Source organism: Ptychodera flava, chromosome 12, assembly GCF_041260155.1.
Source record: "Ptychodera flava strain L36383 chromosome 12, AS_Pfla_20210202, whole genome shotgun sequence".
NCBI lineage: Eukaryota > Metazoa > Hemichordata > Enteropneusta > Ptychoderidae > Ptychodera > Ptychodera flava.
This window is the reverse complement of record NC_091939.1, coordinates 7,877,187-7,893,350: the sequence shown is the minus strand read 5'-3', so window position 1 is coordinate 7,893,350 and position 16,164 is coordinate 7,877,187. Positions and strand designations below refer to the sequence as shown.

The window sequence follows — 16,164 nt, the reverse complement described above, 5'->3', positions numbered from 1 at the left end:
TTAGCTCGAAGTGACCGAAGCTATAATAAAAGTCGTATTGTTTGTTCCAGAAAACACATATGTTTTTCTCTTCTCCCCTAAACTTGCTTAAAATACAATTAATTACACTTGAAGGCACAACGAATTGTGTGCAGTGCGCAAAAGTTACTTATGGTCCGGAGTAAAATTCAGACTGTAAACAACAAAATTGGGCATCTTGGACAGTCATGTTGATAATTTAAACCCCAGGGGTCGGTAGAAATGGCCCTGGGAATGAATGTCCTCTCAGTAACTACCGTTTTTCAACCAGTGGTATTTCCAATAAAGACACACACTGTCCCCTCTCCCTTTACTTGACAATGATATCAATTATTCGACAAGGATACACATGGGACCCAATAAATAGATGTACATGTTTGAAAAGAGAAAAGGGTTGAAACGTCAGAAATCCGAAGATGATTTTCTCAAAATAGATTGTTGCCAATTATTAATGTAAGCACAAATAAACAGGAAATGAAACACGGAGCAAGGTCAAAAAACCGACAATTCCACAGATCTTAAAGCTCCATAAGCTGTATCTTTTGGCTATTTTTGTGGTTTCCCTACACGTTCTGCATTGAATCGCTAAACTGTAATTTAATGCCAAGTATTAAACATATCAACGCAACCTATATGAGTAGAATCTCCATTGTTATTGTTGAAAATTGTATACAAGTCCAGACAAGAATTCATTTGTAAGCAAATGACCACTACACACATACAAGCTGTGTTGACAAAAAGAATACTTGAAATTTCAGCATGACAAGCGGATTAGGGTCAGACACGGTAGTTGATATACAGAAGCGGAATACTGAAAAACTTGCCACAAGTTACAGCTTATGTCCCTTTAATTGGTTTTGTTTTTAAGCAGTGTAGAGACGGCCCAGCTTGACCAATGGACTTGCAACATCCATGGTTTGCCTAACAAGTTGTCCCTGCAAAGTGTCGATCGATCAGAGTTATGCTGCATTCACGAATACCTCAAGTTGGGGCCGCTGGAGGAATCGTGATTGAAAACTTAATTCATTTTAGAGGCCACCTCAATACTCTCAAGAACATTTCGAATCCCGGAGAACGTCTAAAAATTATAAAAAATATTTAGCCTCCTCCACTGTCATATGGCTAAACATGTAAAGCTAACAATATTAAACTAATTGATATCCTTTTTCAGCACTTTTGCTCTTAGTGTTATCTCCAATCTCTTGTTTTATACCCTATCATGTTGAAATATTCAGTATTCAGCTTATTATGTGCCATGTACACATTTATTGCTAGCAGTTGCATTCAGTCCAGCCATAAATTGAAATTCTAATATTAAAACAACACTGCTGCATATTCAGACTCAGGCTGTACTAACAAGCTTAAAGAATTTTCATTCAGACTCATTCATCTGACAGATTTTTTCTTGTTTGCAGATATCAGGCAATAAACAGGCAATAATCAAGGAGTGTGCAAATTTATTGATTACAGAATATTCAAAGTATCCAACAGTGTGCAATTTTATTTATCAGAGATCTGAATCTACCAATTGATTTTTTAAACCTTGTTATCTAATCATATACAATCTGCAATCAGTATCGAAAATAGGTTATCACCCATCCACACTTCAGACAGAATGATTCTCACACCCCTTGAAGTTTTCTCTGTCGATTTGGTAAAGATGATTATGGCAAATGGCAGGCTGTTCTGTTTAACAATTACATGTTCTTAAAATGCATTCTACTCACAAGCCGTCCTAAAATGCCTATGTATTCGTCTTGTCAAACAGCCTGTGCAATATTTATTTTGATATTTTCTATATTTTTGTGTGACGACAGTTTCATGTTTTCCTCTGAGGGTGTCTGTCTTGTCAACAATTGGTACTATACCTAGTCAAAATTACAACCTGGACTGCTATTTAGTTGTTAAGATAAATATATACAGCCTGTGTTGATATTTGATGTGAATACTTTGTATTTCAATACATGCTACACGGAGTAAACAAAAAACTCCAGTAACATAGAACAAAAGATAGGAAGATTTAATATATTCTTTAAATTCAATAATCATGAATGATAGAAATGCTTTCTTCATTGACCGTGTTGACAAACTGCACATTTGGTGTTCTGGCGTGGTTTAGGAAGTAGTAACAAGACACTGTACCGACACATAACAAAAACACTTTTCAAATGATACAGCTACGGTATCTTGAAATGGTTTTAAATGTGTAACCGCGCTTTAAGATGCCTCTCTTCTGCCGCTTCTTCTAAGATCAGTATTTTTTCACATTCATGATTCAATGTTTCAATACAAGGCAATGCTCACACAGAAAAACAACACAATAATTTACATCTGTCACAGATCCTGATAAGACCCAGACGCAACTCTGCGATACAGGTATGTGCAAATAAAGTGGGTACGCGGTTATAGCTGCATATGCAGTTGTGAGGTTATATACAGTACTCTGTACGACAGGTGCGTGGCAGGGCCTTGGACGATACCGCAATCAATTCTTATAGTAACTGTAGTACATGACTATACAGAGCTTTCAATACATGAAATACACGAAATGTGCTTGTCTTGTATGCCTGTACGCATGCATTGCTCTAATCTGTACAGAACAAATTTGGTGTTGATGACAAACAATGGCGACTGATGATTTAAAATTGTTCATCCAATATAATCCGTCTATAGAAAACAAGTCTCAAAGCATTCTACGCTTTCTCCCTCCGTCGAAAACCACTATTTGACACCCCGTAAATCTTCACATTATCAATACTGACTTTAACATTAAAATCACAGCAACGCTCACACCGGCTCAGTTTGAAAATAAAGTTAAAAAAGTAGATAACACCATAGACCCTCGAGGGTCTATGAAAACACTCACTGGTAAAGCCTTAATATAATAGTATGTCACAAGTTCAATGTTGTTGTGGAAACTGGTATAGACTATAACTACTAAGAGTTTCCCTGACAGATCATTATTGGGCCAACCTTTCCTTAATTGCAATTTGTTCGCTGTATTGTCAGCATGGAGAATTCCCAAGTGTTTTGTCCTTGAAACATTCTTGTATGATGTTGTTGTGGGAGTCATATTGAACAATATGGTCACCAATTTGCTTTGTTGATTGGTTAGTTGCACATTAATGATGCATTACTGACAACAACAATGTTGATGACGACATTGCCATTGAAATTGAAATAGCTCGGCGAAGGTTCTTCATTGAATGTTTTGCTCGAGGAAAATGGCGAATCGTTCGGTTTTGTAACTACAGTGTGTGGAACAAATACTAAGACTGCCGGTTCATGAAGTAGCCAACCTTTGTACAAACCGTAATTTAATTTTCGACGATTTTTCCACGGCAACTTTCTTCCTCTCTGGACTATCGCGATGTCGATATATAATTACTGTCAAGATAATTCTAACGGATCATTACGTTTGAAACAGCATGTGTTATCCTGACCATTGGTCTGCCATCTCATCAACAAGTTTCGCTTCACCGACTGTGTCATTTTCTTATAAACAAATTTAAACGAGGTTTTCATCATGAGTCCAACAATAGCAAAGAATCAAGAATACAGAGACTCTGTTGGTGTACACAGAGCAAGCTTTGGAAAAGTTTTATCTCCTGTACGAAGCGCGATGATATTTGTGACAAATGATGTCTCAAAAAATTATAAAAGTGTGAACGAATTTTAGCTACTTTCTACAATGTCACTGTATTAAAATGGCATTCGTGTGCAATTCTTTTGCTTTGTTTGCCTTTATAGCACACTGACACCACATTGACCACAGCAGTTAGCAATACTACAAAACGAGGGCGCTGAATGAAATAGTACAGATCTTTTCCCGATTATCCCACAATGCACTGCTGTGGTTGCTTCATCTCCAACTCACATCAACCGCACCCAAGTCACTCTTGTGGCCGCCATAATTCTGGATTCTAACAGAGGTATTGAAAGGTAGAAACAGTTAAAGCTTTACAAATGCAATAGATTTTCTGTTCCAGTTCTCCACGGTTCCCCGAAAGGCAAATGTAAGCAGGTAAGTGCCTAAATTGTACAGGTTAATTTAGCGGCGAATGATTATACCTTTTAACATATAACATATTTTTAACAGTTCTTCTTACTAGATACTTTATCCTATTTGATCGCAATGGTTAAAGCTCCTACATGCCTACTTGGTTTGGCATAGCTTTGTATGCCTAATCAAACTTACCTATAGGTTCACCGTCTTTCCATTTTCTCGACCAAATTAGGCTTACCGGTAATAATGAGCAATCCACGGTACAAACGGTCATTGCATAGGACGGAAAACAGGCCCTCTTTTGATGCTAAAACGAAGGATTTGTCTAACGTCGACGATAGCTGTCAGGCCAACTCTATGACTGAAAACGGACAAATCATATACCCAGCACTTTTGCGATTTAATCTCATGTTATTTGGCTATTGTGACCTGCACGCCTACTACAGACAGTGTTTCAGATGCCAACAAAACACTAAGTCGACAGAGAGTCAAGGAAACGATGGGCGCACACAAGGTGAACAGGGGGATAATGAAATACAAACCGACGAGCGCTCAGATCCGGGATGCCTCGTCTGCGATTCAATAAATAAAGGTTAGTGCCCTCTCGGTCTGCTTTCTGTGAAGACTCGTGCTCAAGCTTTTATCCATTATGCACAAATGAATTGAATGATTAGGAAGTGTCTATTTATCCATAGACCCTGGAGCCCTCCAGGGTCAATGGTTTATCTGAAAGTGCTCCCGTCATCAAAGTGTAAGGGATATAGTGCAGAATCTATAACAAATGCAAAGCGTTGCGTCATTCATGCAAACCCTTCAGTTGTATTTCTTCAGGTGTAAGATATTTCAGGAACGTTCTTTGCAAAATCTGTCTTCCAAATAATTTCAAGACACCGCTTGTTGACGCGATGATGTCCAAGTCACACGGGATGAATACTTCGACCCCTAACATGTTTTTTGCAATGGCGCCCGACGATAAAATGCAACAACTAAAACGTTGATTTTAGTCAATAACTTTAAATCGTAACCATTTTATTTATAGACACATTCAAGAGTTGTTTTCGGCATGAATAATTTTAAAGTACACCCTTACAGTTACTATGATGTAAATCCATTGTGACCTGAAAACATGATGATTGTAAATCTCCGTCAGTACTCTGAAGGATAGGGCGATGTTTCATATGCATGTTCGACATCATTTAATCATTTAATCAAGAAGTGCACAGGCCCATGATTTAGTAGTAGAGTTTTAGTAGAGAATGGAGTACAACGTTGCCCCTTTCAATTCTCGACAATTAGTGGGGTCAACGCGAGAGACGTACTGAGGAGGAGTGCATTCGTCGGGATAGAATGGAAAACAACAGTCCAGCAGTTATCTCAAGAGCCTTATAGTTTTTGTTGAGTAGAAAGCGTTACTCGGGGAAGACTTATTTACGAGTGTTTAAATATCGTATAATTTTCCACGTTCTTTGATTTAATTTCCTTTGCAGATCGATTTTTTAAAATAAATCACCAAAGATTTCGCCTCAGTCTACACTCGAAGACTCAATAATACGGCATCACGTTTGGTTCAAAGTTCTACTTGCGTTTCAATTATGTTCAGTAAAGCCTGCATTCACATATACTGTCTGGGGGCTAGGAGCTGGAGGAATCGTGATTGAAGTCTTAATTTTCTTCAGATAACCCCTCAGTACCCTTAAAAATTCAAATTCCACGTCAATACGATCAAAAGATGTTGAAATTCCCCTCCGAACTATCATATGGCCAATTATTTATTACGGATGTACGTAAAGAAAAAATAAGCATGTATTGCACATGTTCGACATTACCTGACACTCTGAAGTGGTTATAGAAATGTCGTCAGCAGATTGTAGAGCCATTTAGCCATATTGATAATGATAACTGTCAAGTCTCCTGCTCTTCCATGTGTTGGTCTCGTGCACTAGTATGTTTCGCTGCCATAAGCGTCATATGTCCAAAACTCGTCTGCAACTACATCAGAGTCATAGCTATCTCTGTCACTGCTAGTATGCAGTGACAGTGACACCCGTAGACACTAGCAGGGCAGTAGCTGTATCAACTTTGATAATTTTGATAATGTTTTTGTTCAGTTTATCAATTCAGTAGATTTTCGATCGGATTCGGCACCCAGTCACCTCGCAAAGACATTACAGTCAAGACTCAAGACCGCTCGGCCAAATCGTGTGTTCTTGTCCTACTCCCAACAGCATGTTGAACTGTCAAGTATTTAACTTGGCAACACAGCCAGTATATGTAAACCCTGCATTTGTTTCATCCGAATGACCTTTAGTCTTGACTCCAATTCAGTAATCAACAACAGTGTTTGAATACATATACAGGTTTTGTTGACAAGCTGAATATTGTGTTTCAGCATGCTATAGAGAGACAGCAAGTAATTGTATTTGATACATTGCATAGAAATATCTAAAAAATTATGTCCCGTTACAAGGTCTACTAGTGGAAAATAGGACTGGTGATTTTGTTCAAATTATTACTGACATAAGAACCGTTTGATGACATAAAAATGTAATTCATTTTTCATTGAATTACCGACCAAACTATGGAATCTGAAAATGTAGAAAAATAGGGAATCAAAATATACTTATATCTTTTTATACCGAGGGAAAACTTCCAAGTCTCTCTTCTATTACCCTCAGGATTTTCAAAGTCACCCTGAATTCCTCCAGCCCACCCCGTGCAGTATTTGTGAATTGCAGCCTACGCTCGACTATGAATTTTTTTACTGGTCTTTTTTTCCTAAATAGGTGGCATGGCTAGGCCTGGCAGCGTTCGGGACTTGAGTTGTAAGGGCCGCCTGATGCTCCTCCTGAGGATTGTTTTACTGATTCTTCTGGTGGGAAGCATAATCTCCAATGTACACGCTATATCTGCTTCCAGCAACAGTCGCGACCGCTGTGCTTCTGGTGGGCACCTTTCTTCCATCGCCATCTGCTGACGACAGTGGAGCCTTATATGTTTTCCACAGAGATCATGTCCTTGGACAACTTCCATACTTATCAGAACGGATGTCCTTTGTTTCAAAGTGCGCCTGCGCCTTTAATGGTTTGGGCATTTTGTGGGCTTCTTTAGTTCTACTTTTTAACATTTTAGCCGTGGTATTAGCTGAAGAATGTCAATGGATTGATTACGTAGTAATTTTTAATGCCATAAGCGAAATTTTTGGAATGGCATATTACTGTGCATTTTGCTATTTGATATTCATATTACGCAACTGCCTCGAATTAAACGTAAAAAAGACCCTTGCCTTTCTAAAGTCAACTGTTCAGAGTAAAGACATTGACAAGGGTCGTGCCCGCATTTTGGATATTTACACTGAATTTATAAGGTTGCATTATTTTTCACATCGATGGATTATATTCCAATTGGTAATTGTAGTATTTCAAGGTTACTGTCATATTTTCTGGAACTATGAAGTGTTTATGAAGCAAAACACAGACGTTTTGGTTGTATTCATCAATATATGTATCTGGCTTGAGATCATCCTATTCTTCTCACTGCCGTTGGTTGCCATTAACGGTTTCAACATAACGGGAATTTGGGATAGGTTAGCACTTGGCATACAAAGGACAAGAGAGAAATGTCGGGAAGAATCTTGGACCATCCTCCAGGAAACAGTTAGGCAAATAGCCCCTGAAAAAACTTCGATTAACATGGCAGTCATATTCTCTGCATTGTCGTTATTTTTCGCGGTGCATTTGACAGGGCAATACGCTGAGTACTGGAATGAGGGCGCCATCTGTCAGGCTACCAATTCTACTGCAAGATAGCTGTGCGCAATCGTTTCATGTAAAGCCTGTCAGTAGCAACAGTGATATTCGTTAAACTGAACCTACTCATAATCACTTATGAATATTTGATATTATCAGAGTATATTGCCCATACATATATTAAAACAGCAAATCGACATAATACTTACAAGAAGTTGTTTCTTCACTCACACAGATCTAAACACATACAGATATCCACATATCTGTCTGTCTGGTCTGTCTGTCTGCTCTGTCTGTCTGTCTGTCTGTCTCTCTCTCTCTCTCTCTCTCTCTCTCTCTCTCTCTCTCTCTCTCTCTCTCTCTCTCTCTCTCTCTCTCTCTCTCTCTCTCTCTCTCTCTCTCTCTTTTGTCCAAGCAAATCACATCCATTTGAATTGTAGGGGTCGTTGCAAGTTACACAACGCCGAAAATCACTTTTTTGCAAAAGTTCATTCAATTTTTTGGTAATTTTGTTAACCCAAGATCATAATATTGGTAGGTAGTATGACAGGTAGTCGTCAGTCTGTTGAGAAAGAAGTGTGAATCTATCCTAATGTATCCAAGTCTCCTGTTTCCCGGCTGTTTCCCCAGTAATCAAAATAGCTTCACTCTAGTGGGTTCAAATTGTGTGCTATTTAACATTTTATTCTTTGTGTATGACGCAACTAAACTGCAATGTAGTTTTGGAATACATATCTTACAGTTTGAATAAGGTCATTTCAGTACCATAATATCGAGCTTTGAAGGAAAATTGATAAAGTGAAGATTCTAGGAACGACTCAATCTTGTACAAAATGACACATCACACAACCTTTGCGACAACAGAAGACAGTGACAACGGCAATAACTTTTGGCAGTCGATTCATTGACTGAAAGGCAAAACCGCCACTAATGATTAACACTGTAGATGGCTGAAGTGGTGATGAAAATGTTGCAGAAATGTGCATGAACCATTAACATTTCAGTGACCTTTTCAATGAGGTCCACACAACAACAAGAGACATGGACTTTTGTGTTGGATAAAATTGGTAGTAGAAATTTAGATTGCACAGTTTTTGTTTCACCTAATTGATTGATGTTCATAGTGTCATTGAAAAACTGCAACCAAGAAAATCAGCACGACCTGACTCACTCACTCACTCACTCACTCACTCACTCTCTCTCTCTCTCTCTCTCTCTCTCTCTCTCTCTCTCTCTCTCTCTCATCTGATCATTTCCTATTTGCAAGCGATAAGGTGTCTGCACACTTGAGTATGATGCTAATTCACAATGTGTTCTTGTATAGATAAACTGAAATTATGTTGGTCCGAGTTCGCGAGGACACGATTAATAAAATATTACTAAAAATAACTATCGTCCTATTGGGCTGTCTTCTGTTGCCTACAAAGGTTTCTGAATGCGTTATTTTGTGCAAGATCGAGTCGTTTCTGGAATCTTCACCAATTTGGCTTCAAAGCTCGCCAATTAACTGATATGTGCATACTGTCTCAAAAGAACTTATATTAGAAACCATGATAGCAGTGTAATTATGACATACATGGATGCTTTGGAAGATTCGACCGTCTTAACCGCTATACATATTGTTCAAGAATTTAATCACCCGCGATGTAATCATTTGTTTTGTCAGATACATGCTGTCATGGTACAGATTTCATAGTTTCTATTTAAAGGCGTTGTTTTTTATCAAAAAGGTTTCATGCCATTTACTTCACATCTGATTTGAGAAAACGGTGGATAGAGAAAGTTTTCTTACTCAGAGTCAATATTTATGGAATATATTTCCAAGAATGATTCTAGTTTTTTCCAGGTGATCAGTATATTCATGTACTTTTTCTTTTCTGTAATGTAGATTGACAAGTATGAACTCCAAAATAAAGTCATCGTAGTAATAATTAATGGAATATTCTGGTGTCCACTTTTCCATCTTAACCTAGCTTCAAGGATTCAATCGTCATGTACATGACCTCTGTAGATGTTATAGTTGTGTATATACTTAATTGCAAAGGCCACTGATAGTTTGAGTAATTGCGTGTTGCTTGAGGTGACAATGTTAATGACCTATAATATAATCCCAACACTATAAAGCTTTGTAACCCTTTATTTCATATGATATGAAGTATTTAGAAGCAAAAAAACTCATATCTTCAGATTGTTCGATTTTATCAAAGTACGAACATTGGTGACTCGTTCATGATACTGTATTGTAGCAAATTCAGATGAAGCTATGAAGTGCATACTTATCATCATTTTAACCTGGCAGACTAATATTTCGTGACATTTTCTTCGATTTTTTTTTCAATTTTTGTTTTTGTTTTGTTTTATTAGAGTCTGCCATCCATTTGTTTTCATTAAAAAGCTCCGATAACTAGGTAAGGGACGTATATGTCCATACCGATGTGAAACGCCAACAGTGCCGTTTTAATAAGATACAATTATAACTCAGTGATAATGCGATTAGAGGGTATGTAGCTGACACAGCGATATCGGACGCAATAGATGGGTACGCGTACGACAATGATTTTTGCTCGTTCAACTGGCATGGCCAAACACCTTCACTTGAATTCAAAGGTTCACAGAACAAGCTACACTCATAATTCGAGGTCACTTTCTCGAAAACAGTCCATCTACTGTAAAAAAAAACTTTTCATACTAAAGGAACTTACACAATTAAAGCCAGGGAGCGGAAGAGAAAATGAACGGGGGCGAAGCAACGAAAAGAGCTTGGTGTTCAAGATGGGGCCTTGAAAATTCTACAGTACCGTGAACGTGCCCTCCAACTTTTTACTCCATGCAAATTATACAGGTAAATCGATCTAGAAATAAGGAAGATGGCCAACTATAAGCATCACAGGAGCACAGGCCGTAAAGTAATTCACGTTTTCTTCACTGCTGCTTCTTGATTTCCAAAATTTGTACCCGATTTGAGCAGGTCGACAGGTAAAGCATCAAACCGACCTCGTTTTGTAATATCGGGGCTGCGACTGAAAGCCCGGGGCAGGTCATCGAGATATGATGCGTATCATAGAATTCAGGTTATTTTCAACCCAGACAGGAGGTGTCGGTTCCTATTATTTAGTGTTTATCCGACAGAGGAAAATTATCTTCAACAAATCAATTTTGTACAAGAAGATTTCTAAAATGGTATTATTTACGGGGCAGTACTGTAACCGTGCATTACTGTATAATGTTACAGCTATAACTATATACTCAATTCCTGAGGGTCACTACAATTGCATGAATTTTGACATAAATCCTCACGATCATGAAGGATTCCAGTGCAGTTGAGTACTTTTGTAAGAATAAAAATTATGACAGAAAAAAACATACTATAAACAATAATCTTAATCGTACATTTGATAATAACATAATATGCCTGCACTTTTGTTACGACTAGTAATGCCTTTTGGCTCTGTGGATGCCATATGTGACACGCTGGAAATGTTGATGTTAAAGTCAGGATATTCTAAAGAACTTTTCCTGAAAAGAGTTTTATATGTAACTCACGAACCAGATGAGAATACATTGGGCGACATGATATTACTCCAGTTTGGGTTGTATTGGCTTTCGATATAGAATTGATGCCAGGGCCATTAGACGTATCAACAGCGAGTGCCTCATAGTTACAAGAAACGTTAATGAGCATGTATAAATTATTCTATAATATGTCGTGGGATTTGTTGTGAAGCAAATAGGAAAGTGGTATCTGAGGTGATCATCCATTCCATAATATGATACATTGGACTCAAAAATATTGTGCAAGCCCCTTTTCATTTGCTCATATGTCTTTTAGATGAAACTGTTTCGAGTTCTCCAACAGCTCTTAGTACATCTGGTACTGAATTTGGAAACAATTACAGTCGATAGCCGTTGTTTTCAAATCAGATCATATTCCTCATTCCTGTATATGGGCTAGCCGTTTCATGTCTTTTTGTTCTACTAATTATCATAAAGGAGTGAATTGCTTGGAGACCACACTATGCAACGATGTAGCAGAGAAATCATATTAGCAACGTTAGTATGTATCACTTGTCAGATTTGCAACTCTCCTTTGTCATGAATATTTTTAAAAAATCAATATCAATTTATTTGGCCAACACAGACGCAACTTATTCCCGTTGTAGTTCCTTGAAAATATTGTCTATTGTTGTCAAAATATATCTTGATAAAATTACGAAATTGCTGTCTCCTCTGTAGAAAAGGGGTTAATCTTATCATTATTCAAAGTGGGAAACAAGAAAGAAATGATCATCGAAATGATGCTGTCGGAAATTTGAGAAATGGACGAAGCTGTTCAGTGAACAGGAGAAATTTGCTTCGGTTCAATAGGTGACCTCAACGTGTACAGACCAAAGAGAATTATGGGTAACTTTACTCACCTTGGAAAACTCAACAATGCACAAATAGGCAGAGTGAAATTATTAGCCCGGGGGTACTCCCATAAAGGTGTACGGGTATGTGCCGCCCTAACGGTCACTCTTTTACGAAAAAATCCCTAAATATTGGTCGATAACATAGCAAATGTCCCATGCTTTAGGAAAACCTTTACATTTGACAGAGTTTTTACATTTGACAGAGTAAAGGCGAAAATTCCCCAACCTATAAGCCAAACCTCAACAATGGGTCATATTTTTGGATTATAATTGAGTATATGTTTTCAACTTTGGCGGCACATGCATGAAAATACCGGGAGTAACACCCCCGCCGAATATCATGAGCAACCCCCGGGAGTATCCACAGCTGCACTGACCGCCGTGCAAAGACCACGATGGCATCACAGGCGACCAAGACTTATTGATTTTTTCTCGCAGTTTTCTCTATCAGTTCTCTCCTTTTCTTCATGTTCTGACTGATCGGAGTAAATGAAATAAATGATTAAATAGCCTTAGCTCACTGAGCTTCCTGACTCTTTTTTTTTGACCAACCCATAAAATCCCTAATAAGTCAACGGATTAGCATAATTAGTTGTGTTGACTAATTAATTACAAGATGTGTATATGAGAGATAAACGTCCTTGTAATGGGATGTAAATTAAATAAGAGTCAAGAGTCTAGGTTAGGTTAGGTTGTATAATCATTAATTTTATTTACTCCGATCAGTCAGAACATGAAGAAAAGTAGAGAAACTGATAGAGAAAACAGTGAGAAAAACTCAATAATATTAATAGTGTCTGGGCCGCCTGTCAGTGAAGACGGCGTGGGATCGTTGTGTGGTTTCATCTCAGTCAAAGCTTGTCACACAAAAAGTAACATAAAGAAGTTGCATAACCTGCTGAAACAACTTTTAATTTACACAACCACCGACTTGAACCAAGTCTAATTGAGCATGGTCCAATTTACAGTCTGTGGTCTAATGTATAGGCCGGCCCTCAATGAAGTTCACGGTGACGTAAATTTAAATCTCAGTTCAATGAGATGACATGGTGTGTGGGCCACTTCTGTACCTCAGGCCTCAAGCATCAAATGTTCCATAGCTAGGGGTACCCGAGGAGTCGCTGGTAAAACCAAAACAAATGTCGCCATCACCGGAGCCCTGCTTTTTGTATCTAACGTTGACTCGCGCCTCCTTTATTGTTCGGTCACCCACGTCTGAGTTGGCGCCACCAGACGCAGATGATGCTGCCACTGTGCATGGCGATCGATCGTCATCAACTTGACGTTCACATTGAGTCGAGAGCTTGGAAGATTCTCGTTGAGGTATGTAATCCGGCCATTCCTCCCAGGGATCCATCAGAAGTCTATGCCTTCCTCCGTAAACTTTACCTTGGTTGCTAAGAAACGCCATGTCCCAGAAGCAGAAAGCGTAGTCGATTCTATGGGTCAAGACAATCAGAAAAAGGTAGTAATTAGTTCGCATTTATGATACAGGTGCCGTCAACTGGTAGATTTCATCAGTTTCGCAAAATCATCACAAAAAATGTTTGAAGGCTGATTTACCGATTTTACTTTTTTTTGACCTTGACCTAAAATTTGGAGGGGAAATTAGAGCTGTTCGTAACTGCCCTCCCACTAGCATACACGGGAAAAATGCCCTCCCACTGAATTTTGACGCCCACTGCCCTCCAGTATCTATGGTCTGCCCGCTTCCCACTCCCCACGACAATTCAAGCTCCCCACTGCCCTCTTCCCACTACTACATTCCCCATTGTCCACTTAATGTCCTGTAGGTAATCAAAAACAAATACTGACCGCCAGCTGATTAGTTTTGAAATTTGCCCGCCCGCTGAAAAACTGCGCACGAAAATTGCACATTTTTGCACGAACAGCTTAGTTGGCGGCACCTGATGATAAATCTGAACGCGTCACACCAAAAGCGAGTTAGGTTTCAGTTTGATAATGCAAAACCGTCCCTATGATTCGATACGTGAATTTCCATATTCCAGTTTGACACCGGTTGAATGTAAAACACACTGTAATCTGAAGAACGCAAGATGTTAGCAAAAGACATGAATTTATCCAAGTCATTGAGAGTTGTTTTCTATTCTTAATCGACACTGACTTACCCGCCAAAATATAACATCGGGCCCATGTGCAACCGAAGCCCTTTGGACTTATCATGTGACAATCTAAGACAAGTGTCAAATGGTTGACATTAATGTGAAATGATATCATGGGTCAAAGTTCACCTCTAAAGTTTGCTATCAGTTAGTTTGGTTTCAGTGGAGGGTGTGTGCTTTGCTTTGGGTATGCACACCATACATTTACTTCTTCAGATAGCTAGCAGGTGTTCTACTAACAAAACTGCACAGACGTTTTTGCCTGAGTTACCAATGCATACTTGCCCACATAAATTACTGTTTTTGCTCACACTAAAACTTGACTAATAACATATAAAAATATATATATATATATATATATATATATATATATATATATATATATATATATATATATATATTCAAAGACATATATCGCTGAAACAATGAACAAGTCTGTCTCAACTCCAGGTCAAGGAACACGTATTCAAACTTCAAAGCAATGGTTCTGAGGCAAACTTGACAAATGTCAATTTTGTCATAAGTCATTAAAAAGAGATTTTAAAATGGCTCAATTAAAAAAAAATATTTAAAAAACGCTGTGGAGATATTTGCCCAAGAGACCATCACACAGAGTTTAAGAAAAATAATGTTACTGTGAATGGGTTCTTTAGATACCTTCGTCTACGACATAGGTCAAAGGACTGACAATTCCGTGAATGTAGCACATAACCCGACCTTTGACCTCTGGCAAACATTTGTATGTTTAAACACACCAAACAATTTATGATATGTCGATCACGTTAAATGCATATGTTATCGTTAAAAATTTACTTTAATGTATTCCATGATACTTGAAAAATATCTCATTGATTGCGCTCAGTATACAACGCTTTGCCTTTCGGAGACAACTACTTGTAACTTTCATGTCAACGAACTTTAGGGAACAGAAAAGGAAAACGAACTCGTTTTCTAGGAAAACTAATGAAACCGCCATGTAAACAGTTACAGCTAAAATCTAGTTGCATTAGGGTGTACACAATCAAAGGCTGCTGACTGCCGATGGTATATTCACTTATACAATGCCCTTTCAAGGTTCCTGGATACTTATGAACATTGTCAATTTCAATATTCACTAATTTTCATAAGAGTTTTCAAGAAACAGGAGATGCCATATAAAATTAAGCCGAAGAAGCGCTAACGTTCTTACCTCAAAGCTGTGGTTGCTGTCATACCAATTATATCGAGCACGTTCGCCATAGTACCATTTGTACTGAAGATAGACCAGAGTGTTTCACCAAGGTACACGGTCACGACCACAAATTCCACAAAATTGGTCAGACTTGCAAATAGGTAAACGGTTGATGAGAGACAGCTCATCGAATAAGATTTCTGATGTCGATAGTGCCACGATAGGGGACCTTTTTCATTTGCCACCAGCAGCAAAACAAACCAGAGAATTACTGCCACCGTCTGCACCATGTACCGAGCAGGGAAGTGATGTAGAAAGAGGTAGTCTTGGACACAGATGAAGATTAAGTAAACCTCGACTACAATCAGCAATATGAATCGTTTAAGACTCCAACTGTACTTCCATAATACTTGCACCGTCAGTTTGCACCGGTTTTTACACCAAGCGTTCCCGTTTGAGTAAAACGACAGTGTTAGGAGAACGATCAGGACAGACAAACACGGCTCGATTATCTCAGTAGCTGTCGCAAAGGTATCCCAGCTTTTACTGGGGAGACTGCACTTAGCAGTGGTGACATTGTACACGTCTAGACATATGTACTCCAAGATAAGGTCAATGGCGAGGAAACCAGAAGCAATTGCTACGATTACCAAGGTGACCACACATCTTATTTCAGAGGAACGTGGGTTTG

At 38.5% G+C, this 16,164-nt stretch overlaps 2 long non-coding RNA genes across 2 annotated transcripts; one reads left to right on the top strand and one right to left on the bottom strand.

The window, feature by feature from the left end:
• The first annotated feature begins 3,920 nt into the window (after nt 1-3,920).
• Nucleotides 3,921-6,916, top strand: LOC139146095 (uncharacterized). Its single transcript, XR_011555078.1, has 3 exons — nt 3,921-4,042; nt 4,257-4,616; nt 6,808-6,916. It is a non-coding gene; the product is annotated as an uncharacterized lncRNA (long non-coding RNA).
• Nucleotides 6,917-13,070: 6,154 nt separating this feature from the next.
• Nucleotides 13,071-16,164, bottom strand: LOC139144874 (uncharacterized). The gene is made up of 2 exons (XR_011554866.1): nt 15,492-16,164; nt 13,071-13,618 (listed from the first exon to the last, which is right to left on the bottom strand). It is a non-coding gene; the product is annotated as an uncharacterized lncRNA (long non-coding RNA).